Source organism: Cervus canadensis, chromosome 33 (genome assembly GCF_019320065.1).
Source record: "Cervus canadensis isolate Bull #8, Minnesota chromosome 33, ASM1932006v1, whole genome shotgun sequence".
Taxonomy (NCBI): domain Eukaryota; kingdom Metazoa; phylum Chordata; class Mammalia; order Artiodactyla; family Cervidae; genus Cervus; species Cervus canadensis.
In genome coordinates, this window is record NC_057418.1 from 35560238 (window position 1) to 35571994 (window position 11757).

An 11757-nucleotide genomic window follows, 5' to 3' on the forward strand; every position below is an offset into this window, starting at 1 on the left:
GTGAATGGATCAATGGGAGAATGGATGATGGGTGAATGGATGGATGGATGGGTGGATGGGTGGATGGATGGATGGGTGAATGGATCAATGGGAGAATGGATGATGGGTGAATGGATGGATGAGTAGGCAGATGGGTGAGCAGATGAATGGGTGTATAAGTGGGTGAATGGATGCATGGTGGATGAGTGATTGGATGGATGGATGAATGGATGGATGAATGGATAGATGAGTGAATAGATGGGTGGGCGGGCAGATGGATGAATAGATTAATGGGTGTGTACATGGGTGAATGGGTGGATGAGTAGGTAGGTGGGTGGATGGATGGACAAATGGGTGGATGGGTGGATGAATGGATGAGCAGGTGGGTGGATGGGTGGATGAATGGATGAGTAGGTGGGTGGATGGACAGATGGGTGGATGAATGGATGAGTGGGTGGGTGGGTGGATGGATGGGTGGTGTTGGTGGAGGTGGTGGTGGATGGGTTGGGTGGATGGGTGGGTGGTGCGATGGATGGGTGGTTGCATGGGTGGATGAGTGGAAGGATGGATGGGTGGATGGGTGGATGGGTGGATGGATGGGTGGATGGTTGGGTGGATGGGTGGATGGATGGATGGGTGGATGGGTGGAGGGAGGGATGGATGGGTGGGTGGATGGATGAGTGGGTGGATGGGTGGATGGGCAGATGGGTGGGTGGGTGGATGGATGGATGGGTGGGTGGATGGGTGGATGGGTGGGTGGGTGGATGGATGGGTGGTTGCATGGGTGGATGAGTGGATGGGTGGATGGATGGATGGGTGGATGGGTGGAGGGAGGGATGGATGGGTGGGTGGATGGATGGATGGGTGGATGGATGGGTGGGTGGATGGTCAGACAGGGCTGGACAGATGACTAGAAGGCAGATATAAATAAATAAATGGATAGATAGGTAGGTAGATAAACTGGATTTGTGCGTCAGAAGGAAAGTCAAACCACAACTAGAGCCTAGCAGGTCGGATGCGTGCATGTTGCTTGAGCCTGGACAGCTGTGAGTCAGCGCGTGAACTGTGTGTGGTCCTGACCACGGGGGGAGCCGCGGCTCAGCCGCCGCTCTGCTTGCTCACCAGAGACTCGGCTCCATCGCCCTCGGACCTTCACGGCTCCCGGAAGTTATCCTTCCTGACTGCTTTGTTGCTGTTTGGTCGCTCAGTCGTGTCTGACTGTGTGTGACCCCGTGGACGGTAGCCCGCCAGGCCCCTCTGTCCATGGGATTCTTCAGGCAAGAATACTGGGGTGGGCTGCCAGGCCCTCCTCCAGGGCATCTTCCCGGCCCAGGGTCCAACCTGAGCGTTCTGCATCGGCAGGCGGATTCTTTACCATCTGAGCCAGCAGGGAAGCCCACTTTGACTTATTTACTTTCTTTTTTTTTCCTGCACCCCAATCCCATACGTGGGGAGCAGACTGTCTTGTTCGCAGCAGTAGGGCCTGTACCTAACAGGGCAACAACTCCATAAATAGTTGCCGGAACGGTAAGTGGACGAGTGTAGGCAGAAGAGGGGCGCTCACGTGAGGGCCCGCGGACACCGGCCGGGGACGCAAGGCCGAGGCTGCTGCGCCATCGTGTGGCCTTTCAGGGCATTGCGTTTTCACAGCTCTTTTTCCGGATGAGGAGTCCAGTGTTGGCCCCATGGGCAGCTGGAACTAAGTCAAAGGCTGATCAGAGCTCCCTGGAGGAGGGATGGCAATCCCGTCCAGTGTTCTGGCCTGGAGAATCCCGTGGACAGAGGCACCTGGAGGGCCACAGTCCGTGGGATCACAAAGAGTCGGACACGACTGCGTGATTCACACACACACACAGTCAGGCCTCACATGCTCCCGGCTTCCCTCCCAGCTCCGTCTGTGTCCGCGTGCCTCGGAGTCGGTGTTCCCTGGGGTCCCTGTGTGGCCTCTGCCTTCCTCCCTGGGAAGTTTGTGTCGGCCCATGACACCTGCGTGCTAACGACCCCTAATTCCTCCTCCCACCCTCAGACTCCCCAGCCCAGACTCATTCAAGCTTCACAGGTGAATACGGTGGCAGCTGCCTCTCACAGACTTAGCTGTGGCTCCCGGGCTCCAGGGCGCAGGCTCAGCAGTTGTGGGGCACCCGCTTAGCTGCTCTGCGTCATGTGGAAACTTCCCGGACCAGGGATCGAACCCGTGTCTCCCACGCTGGCAGGCAGATGCATCGCCACTGAGCTACTGGGGAAACCCAAGATGTTAATCCTTTTAAATTTGTTGAGACTTGACTTACGTGCCAACATATCACCTGTCTTGGTGAATGTACTACGTGCACTGGAAAAGACTTTGTGTTCTGCATTTGTTCAATGCAGCATTCTATAAGCATCAATTCCTGGGGGCTTCCCTGGGGGCTCAGTGGGTAAAGAATCTGCCTGCAGTGTGGGAGATCTGGCTTTGATCCCTGGGTCGGGAAGGTCCCCTGAAGGAAGGCATGGCAACCCACTCCAGTATGCTTGCCTGGAGAATCCCAAGGACAGAGGAGCCTGGAAGTTCATAGGGTAACAAAGAGCTGGGCATGACTGAGTGACTAAGCAGATTGGCATCGTTGGATAAAGGGAGTAGGTAGTATTGTTCCGTCATCTGTCTTCACTGCTTCTGTGTCCATTCGTTCTCCCAGCTGCAGAAAGAGGCACAGTAACTCTCAGCCATAACTGCGGCGTTGTCTGTACTTCCCAGGTCTGTCCATTTTTGCTTTACGTGCCTGAGGCTCTGATATTAAGCATACTTGCATATTTAATTGCTAAGTGTTCCTGATGAATTGTTACTTTTCATGATTATGATAATGAAATGCCTCTGGCTATATTCTCATATTACAATAACCGCTCAAATTTTTGGTATCCTTTTTCTTGCTCACAACATATGCTTTTGTTTTAATTCTTTAAACCTATCTTTGTCTTTATATTTAAAGTATGTCTCCTGTAGCCAGCATATATCTTGGTCTTACAATCCCTTACCATATTTAGATTATCAACATTTAATGCAGGTGTTGACATAGTGGGAACCTGGTCTTACATTTTATTATTATTTTCTGGTTTTGTTCCTCTGAGCCTCCCTTCTTTTGGAGAATCTTAATTTTTTGTTTTTATTTTAATCTATCTATGGGCTTTTCATCTATGTCTTTTGTGCGTTTATAGTGGCTGCTATATGGATTAAAATATATACCTAATTTTTCACATTTGACATAGAGCTGTATTGTTGCCCTTCAAGTGACGTATAGAAGACTGGTGTACCTGTTGGGCCCTCTAATAACCCCTGCAAAGCTATCATTCAGATCTGAAGGAGACATAAAGAGTTACAGATGAGCAAAATCTGAGAGTCCAGCACCACTAAACTGGCTTTAAAGGAAATGTTAAAGGGACTTCTCTAAGTGGATAAGAAAGGCCACATACAAATTGTGAAAGCTACAAAAAGGAAAATCTCGTTGGTAAGAGTGAACACCCAGCACAGAGAGTAGGTTAACCACTCAGAAAACTGGCAGGAAGGTTAAATGACAAGAGCAGCAAAACCATCTACAATCTCAGCAAGCAGGTCGTGAAAGTGTGAGTCGCTCAGTTGTGGCCGACTCTTCGCTACCCCACGGACTGTGACCTGCCAGACTTCTCTGTCCATGAAATTCTTCAGGCAAGAATACTGGAGTAGGTGGCCATTCCCTTCTCCAGGGGATCTTCCCTACCCAGGCATCGAACCTGGGTCTCCTGAAATGCTGGCAGATTCTTTACCATCTGAGGCACCAGGGAAGTGCAGTAAGTAGGTAAAGGATACACAGAACAAAAATAGATAAAATATGATGTCGAAAGCCTCAGATGTAGTGGAAAGGATAAAGATGCAGGGTTGTTAAAATGCAGTTGAAATTAAGAGATCGTTTAGCTTAAAATAATGATGAGTATATTCAAGTTACTGTATGTGTCCTTCATGGTACCACAAATCAAAAACCTGTAATAGACACACACTAAAAAGAGGAAGGTATCCAGACACAGCACTAAAGACAGTCATCAAATAATACAGGAAGGGAGCAAAAAAAGAAAGGAACGTGAAAGAGCCGCAAAACAACCAGAGAGCAGTTAACAAAATGGCCATCGATACATGCCTATCAGTAGTTACTTTCAATGTAAATGGACTAAATACTCCAATCGAAAGACATAGAGTGGCTGAATGGATTAAAAAATAAAACCCATCTATATGCTGCCTAATAGAGACTCACTTCAGATCTAAAAACACAAACAGGGGACTTCCCTGGTAGTCCAGTGACTAAACTCAGCATTCCCAATGTAGGGGGCCCAGGTTTGATCCTTGATCAGGGAACTAGATCCCACATGCTGCAGCTAAAAGATCCTACAGCAAAGATCCAGGGCAGCCAAATAAATAAATCAGCTCAGTTCAGTCGTTCAGTGGTGTGTGACTCTTTGCGACCCCACGTTCTGCAGCACGCCAAGCCTCTCTGTCCATCACCAACTCCCGGAGCTTACTCAAACTCTTGTCCATCGAGTCAGTGATGCCATCCAACCATCCCATCCTCTGTCGTCCCCTTCTCCTCCTGCCCTCAATCTTTCCCAGCGTCAGGGTCTTTTCCAATGAGTCAGCTCTTCGCATCAGGTGACCAAAGGATTGGAGTTTCAGCTTCAGCATCAGTCCTTCCAATGAATATTCAGGACTGATTTCCTTTAGGATGGACTGGTTGGATCTCCTTGCAGTCCAAGGGACTCTCAAGAGTCTTCTCCAACACCACAGTTCAAAAGCATTAATTCTTCGGTGCTCAGCTTTCTTCACAGTCCAACTCTCACATCCATACGTGACCACTGGAAAAACCACAGCCGTGACTGGACGGACCTTTGTTGGCAAAGTAATGTCTTCTGCTTTTTAATATGCTGTCTAGGTTGGTCATAGCTTTTCTTTCAAGGAGCAAGTGTCTTTTAATTTCCTGGCTGCAGTCACCATCTGCAGTGATTTTGGAGCCCAAGAAAAGAAAGTCTGACACTGTCTCCACTGTTTCCCCATCCATTTGCCATGAATGATGAGACCGGATGCCGTGATCCTAGTTTCCTGAAGGCTGGGCTTTAGGCCAACTTTGTCACTCTTGCCTTCCACTTTCATCAAGAGGCTCTTTCGTTCCCCTTCACTTTCTGCCATGTGTGGTGTCGTCTGCATATCTGAGGTTATAAATATCTTTAAAAAAAAGAATAAATCTAATCAAGGAGGTAAAGACTTTGTACTCAGGAAACTATAAGACACTGATTTAAAAAAAAAGGACACTGATGAATGAAATCCAATATGATGCAAACAAATGGGAAGATACACCATGCTCTTGAGTTGAAAGAATTAATATTGGTCAAATTACCATACTCCCCAGGGCAATCTATGCAACCATTATCAAAATGTCCATGGCATTGTTCTCAGACCTAAAACATACCATATACAGTTTTAGAATAAAAACGTCTGCTGTCAAAATATAGGTGTTTGCTTGGAAATGAGCACAATTCAGAACAGCTCCCTGCAGTCAGGATTGTGGAAGATACAACAGAAAGACGTTTAAAGAGGGGATTTTGTTTTATACAACAGAGATTAAGGTGCATGTTTCACTATTCTTTGAAATTCTTGTATATGCTTTATAAGAAATTATTAAAAAGAAGATGCACAGAAAAAAGACAGTAATGATTGCAATCAAAGTCATGAGTCCACGAATGTCCTGGGAACTTCTTGTAGGGTCCAGGCTTCAAGCTCCTGCTTTGAAAAACTTGACACTGTTAGCAAATTCATTTGAATTACAGTTATTCAGTCGCTCAGTCGTGTCTGATTGTTTTGCGGCCCCATGGACTGTAGCCCGCCAGGCTCCTCTGTCCTTGGGATTTCCCAGGCAAGAATACTGGAGTGGGTTGTCAAGCCCTCCTCTAGGGGATCTTCCTGACCCAGGGATTGAACCCTCGTCTCCTGCATTGGCAGGCAAATTCTTTACTGATGACCCACTGGGAGGCTCTTTTTCCTCCATCTCGGGCTGTATCTGAGGAAGGGCGTGCCTCTGCTGGGCTGCCCTCTGTCCCTGCAATGGAAGAGTGGGGTGGAAAAAAGGGGATTTGAATGGAGAAGGAGGGACGGTTCTTCAACAGCTGTCGTGTCCAAACCTTGAGCTGACTTCGTGTTCACAGGGATGCCACCTGCCCATTCAGGCGGGAGACGCCCCGGCCGGCTCCCCATGTTGAAGTGAGCTGTTTTTTCCATATTGATGACTCACAGCGCCAACAGAGAACAGTAACCAGTCCCGAGCAACCAGGCATCATTTTCCCGAGCTGTCCTGGTTCTCTAGATTCCTGTGAAGACGTTACTGTCTTCTTGCTTTAATCTTTGTGTGATACAGCAAAAGCTTCACAGTTTTTCTGCCGTCTTATCAGCGGGAGTGGATGTGGACTGAGCGACAAGAGGAAAGAAACAGTTCTAGTCCCCAATTCCTCAAACCGGCAGACGGCTTTCAGATTTCCTTCAGCCCTAAAAGACAACTAGCAGGAGCCGTCTCAGCTTCCTCTTGGTGTTACTAAATGCTTCTTGGTCTCCAGGGTTGGGATGGACCTCGGACCAGTCACACCACGTTCAGAGGCCTCCTGATTCCCGGTGCTGGCATCAAACATCCAGGAAAACACTGCAGGAGCAAGGTGAACAGGAATGGCTGATGTGCAGGCAGATAAGAAAAAACAGAAGATGGGACTTCCCTGGTGGCCCAGTGGTTGTGACGTCGCCTTCCACTGCTGGGGGTCCTGGTTTGATCCCTCATCGGGGATCTAAGATGTCCAGCAGGGGGTCCTGGTCTGATCCCTGGTGGGGGATCTAAGATGTCCCGAGGCCCAAAAGACAAAACAGAAGCAACACTGTAACAAATTCAATGAAGACTTTACAAATGGTCCACTAAAAAAGAATCTTCCAAAAAAAAAAAAAGGGAGGAAAATTGTGCTGCTTTTCTAACAATTCTCTTCTAAACCCGGTCACCTGGTGGAGCTGCTTCCAGCTTTTTGACCTCATCATCCCGGGCAGGACTTAGTCCCGCCGAGATTCTCCCTTCTCACTGTCAGTCCATTGGTGCGGTCACCCTGTGGCTTTGCCAGCTTCCTGCCTTTCTGATTGATGAATGACAGTCCTCGGGGGTCTTCCTTGGTGGTCCAGTGGTTAGGACTCAGCACTTTCACTGCTGTGACCCGGGTTCAATACCTGGTCAGAGAACTAAGAGCCCACAGAACTCAGGGTGCGGCCCAAACGTACAACGACAGTCCCTCTGATTCCGACGCCCTCTCCTGGGTCTCCCCTCAAAGTCCAGTGAGCAATCTCATCCATTCTTTGACTTCATGACCCACCCATAGCCAACTCCTAGCCTTACATACCCAGTTCAGGCTTCTTTAAACAGCTGTTGGACAAAATCCACGTGTGAATCTCACAGTGACATCCAACAACATGCCTACACTCGTCTGTTCCCCACCTGATGTGTCTCCCCCACGTTCACCAGCTCCAAGAATCCTGCCACCGTCTCCCCTCTTGATCATAGCAGACCTGCGTGTCACTCTTGAAACTGAGGGCAGTCATCAGTTAGACCCATTAAACTGTGCACGTGCGTGACTGCTCGGTCGTGTCCAACTCTTTTTACCCCAAAGACTGTAGCCCTCCAGGCTTCTCTGTCCACAGGATTCTCCAGGCAAGAATACTGGAGTGCATTGCCATTTCCTTCTCCAGGGGATCTTCCCCACCCAGAGGTTAAACCCACATCTCTTGCATCTCCAAGGTGCAAAGGCGGGTTCTTTACCACTGAGTCACCGTTAAACTGCAGCTTGCTTAATAAATAATCAACCGGAACCCGCCTTCACTGATGAGCTCAATTTAATTGTTTTTATAAAAATTTGCACTTCCTCCAAGTATCCCGTGGCCTAAACAATAAGATGTTTGCCTGAGTTCTTCTGGCACGTGGAGTCAGCCATGTCCAATTCCAGGTCAAGCTGGTTAAGACTGGCTGGGACCCCTGGCCCTCCAACTGGGCATGTGCAAGCATCAGGTTAGAGACCCTTTGAGGTCAGAGAGCCAAGAACTCCACCCTCGCAGCAGGCTCACCTGCCATTTTCTGAGGAGGCTTCCAGTGAAGAAGCCTGTGGCTCAGTGACCTCTGTGTAGATCTCAGATCCGCCTCCTGAGGGTGAAAGGCTCAGGATATTTATAGGGGAAAAAAAAGCGAAAGGCTCAGGGTATTTACAGGAAAAAAAAGGGCGGTCTTATGTGTGCGGAGCCTGGAGAAAAGTGATGTGAGATTTGTTCTCCGATCTCCCATGGGGCTGCCTTGAATTTAAACCCCTTTTTCTGCAGCAGCCTCACCATCTCAGCGTACACGGGGCAAACGGACCTGGTTCCAGGACACAGCCCCACCGCCCCGTGCCTGGCCCCTCCGCTCCATTGAATCTCGTTCACCCTTCCCTAGAAAACCCCTCTCGGCTGGAGTGCAGGCGCCTTGGGGCCCAGGAAGGCAGCATTCCTCCTGACAGGACATAGAATTCAGGGGCGGCGGGTACATTTCCACCAGCATCACTTTCTGGAGGAGGGCGGGATGCCGTCACCATGGCGACAGCAACTCAGTCCCGGCCCGGGAGTGATGGGTGATGACCGCCTGGGGCTGGGGTGGGGGACGTGCTGGGGCTGAGGATGTGGCAGGGGGTCCGGGAGGACCCCAGATCCCTGCAGCAGGTGGGAGCTGTCCCTGGGCATGCCTGGATCCCTGCCGCCTCAAGGCCACGCCTGGGAAACACCGAGAAAGCGACGCCTCGATTTTCCAGTTGCTGAAGTAACGGCGGTGTGAAAACCAGCACCTTCCTGCCACAGTGACCTCACCGCCCATCACCGCGGCCCCGCAGGCAGGGAGGAGGGCGGACACTTAGAAACAGCGCCCGGAGGTTTGTTTGTGTGCCGTCTCCACCACCGCTCCTCAGACACTCGGGCTCCTCGTCCCATCCGTCTGAGCAGCTGCCCAGCTGGCAAGGTTGTACCCCCAGATTCCAAGGGGCGCCCTGAGGCACGTACAGAAGCTGAGTCAGAGGTCGGAGCAGGCCCTGGGTGACTGATGCAAAGTCTGCAGCGGGGGCGCCGGGCTGACTGAGGCGCCGGCGTCAAGGGGCGCAGGGAGCAGGATGGGGGCTCCGCCCTTCAGGAAGGGTCCTCGTGGGCTGGAGCCCCCTTGGCCTCACAGGCCGAGCCAGGCCGATGGGTTAGGATCAGAACCAAGTGCCTGAGGCCAGGCTCACGGGACCACTGGGGGCGAAAGTTTCCCAAGGAGAGTCCAGGACTTGGGAAAGGGGGTGGTCCGGACTGCGTGCATTAATTATTAACTAATTAATATTAATTATGGGTTTTATTGCACAAATTCCCTACTACCTGTGAAATGCGTTTTCTTCACTGGCAGAATGAGGATAAGAACCACTTCATAAATTGTAATAAAGACTAAAAATGCAACAATTAAGCTTCTCTTAACTGGGTTTTCCTAATGGATGAACTTTCTGACAGGAAACATTTTACCCTTTGGGCACTTGTGTTCCCTACTCGAGGTTAAAGGACCCTGATCTTTATTTCCCTTTTAACTTCACTCTTGCCAAAGTTAAACTTTTGATTGGGAAATACATTCACACACATATATATCTTTACCCAACCAAACAGCTTTATTTTGGCAAGGGTGAAGCTAAAAGGAAAGTGCTACCTTTTCTTGTCTTTTATATTATATGGTGTTTGAGTCCTTTTAAATAAATTTTTTGCCAAATTCAAGGTTGCTGCTGCTGCTGCTAAGTCGCTTCAGTCATGTCCGACTCTGTGCAACCCCATAGACGGCAGCCCACCAGGCTCCTCCGTCCCTGGGATTCTCCAGGCAAGAACACTGGAGTGGGTTGCCATTTCCTTCTCCAATGCATGAAAGTGAAAAGTGAAAGTGAAGTTGCTCAGTCGTGTCTGACTCTTTGTGACTCCATGGACTGCAGCCTACCAGGCTCCTCCATCCATGGGATTTTCCAAGCAAGAGTACTGGAGTGGGGTGCCATTACCTTCTCCGGACTCAAGGTTACTAAGACTGTTTCCTCTGTTGGCCTCTAGAAGTTACATAGTTTTATCTGTTACATTTGGGTCTAGGACTTGTTTCAAATTGATGCTTCAAAGGTGTGAGGAAGGAGTTTATATTTTTGCTTTTGTTTTTATGTGACTACCAATTGTCCCAGAACCGTTTTTTGAGGAGATTAGCTTTGAATTCCCATTGCACTTTTGTCAACTGACTATAGCTACATGAATCTATTTTTATAGTTTCTATTTAATTTATCTTTTTCTATCTTTATGCCAATACCACACAGCTTTGATTAATGTAGTTTTATAACATGTCCTGAGATCACCCAAGATGGTGTAGTGTGCTCATCTTCTCCTGAGAGAACTCCAAAATTACAACTCACTCTTGAATAATTATCGACAGGAGAATGTTGGATCCCACCAAAAAAAGATACCCCACATCCAAGGGCAAAGGAGAAGCCCCAGCAATACAGTAGGAGGGGCAAAATTGCATTTAGACTCAAACCCCATACCCACCAGAGACGCTTGGAGGGCCCAAACAAAACCTTATATGCACAAGGAGACTCCACAGAGACAGTCAGACCTGCCTTTGACTGTGAGGAAGGGGTTTATATTTTTGCTTTTAAGTAGCTACCAATTGTCCCAGAAAAGTGACTGAACTGAATTGATAATATGTCTTGAAATTATTTAGGATTTTGTCCTTTTTCAATGTCACTTTGACCATATTAGGTCATTTCCATTTAAAATTTACAGTTAGCTTTTCAACATCTAACAAAAAGGCCTGCTGGGACTTAACTGAAATTGCCTTGAATCTATAGATCAGTATGATGAGAACCAGCATCTTAACAACGTTGTCATCAATCTGTAAACATAGTATATCTCTCCATTTATCTAGATCTTTGTTTTCTCAGCAATGCTTTGCAGCAAGATATTACAGATAAGGTAAAGGTCCATAATTAGGTAATTTTGTGATGCATCCTTGTTATATCAGTAAGAGACAAGTATTACTAGACAAGATAGAAAACTCAAATTACAGTAGATTATAAAGAATGGAGTTTTTTAAATTAATTTATTCTAATTGGAAGCTAATTACTTTAAAATATTGTAGTGGTTTTTACCATACATTGACTTGAATCCGCCATGGGTGTACATGTGTTCCCCATCCTGAACACCCCTCCCATCTCCCTCCCCATCCCATCCCTCAGCGTCATCCCATTGGACCAGCCCTGAGCATCCTGTCTCATGCATCGAACCTGGACTGGCGATCTAGTTCATATGGTAATACACATGTTTCAATGCTATTCTCTCAAATCATCCCACCCTCGCCTTCTCCTCCAGAGTCCAGAAGTCTGTTCTTTACATCTGTGTCTCTTTTGTTGTCTTACATATAAGGTCAGTGTTACCATCTTTCTAAAGAATGGAGTTTAATTTTCTCTAATGTATAAATCTCGAAGGAGTTATTTCAAGGTTTGTATGGAAGGACCATGATGTCCTAGAGACCCAGGTCCTTCTATATTTCTTCCCTGTCAATCTTATCTCCAGGTCCTTCTGTATTTCTTCCCTGTCTGTCTGATCACAAGGCTTCCATCTGGGATTGAAGAGACAGCCGGAACCACTGCCAGTGTGTCTGTAACACACACAGACACTCAGATGAGGATGGTGCTGGG

General features: G+C 48.2%; 1 non-coding gene across 1 annotated transcript; it reads left to right on the forward strand.

Moving 5' to 3' along the window:
• Positions 1 to 7165: 7165 nt before the first annotated feature.
• TRNAE-UUC lies at positions 7166 to 7237 on the forward strand. Its single transcript has one exon. It is a non-coding gene; the product is annotated as a tRNA-Glu (tRNA).
• The last annotated feature ends 4520 nt before the right edge of the window (positions 7238 to 11757 follow it).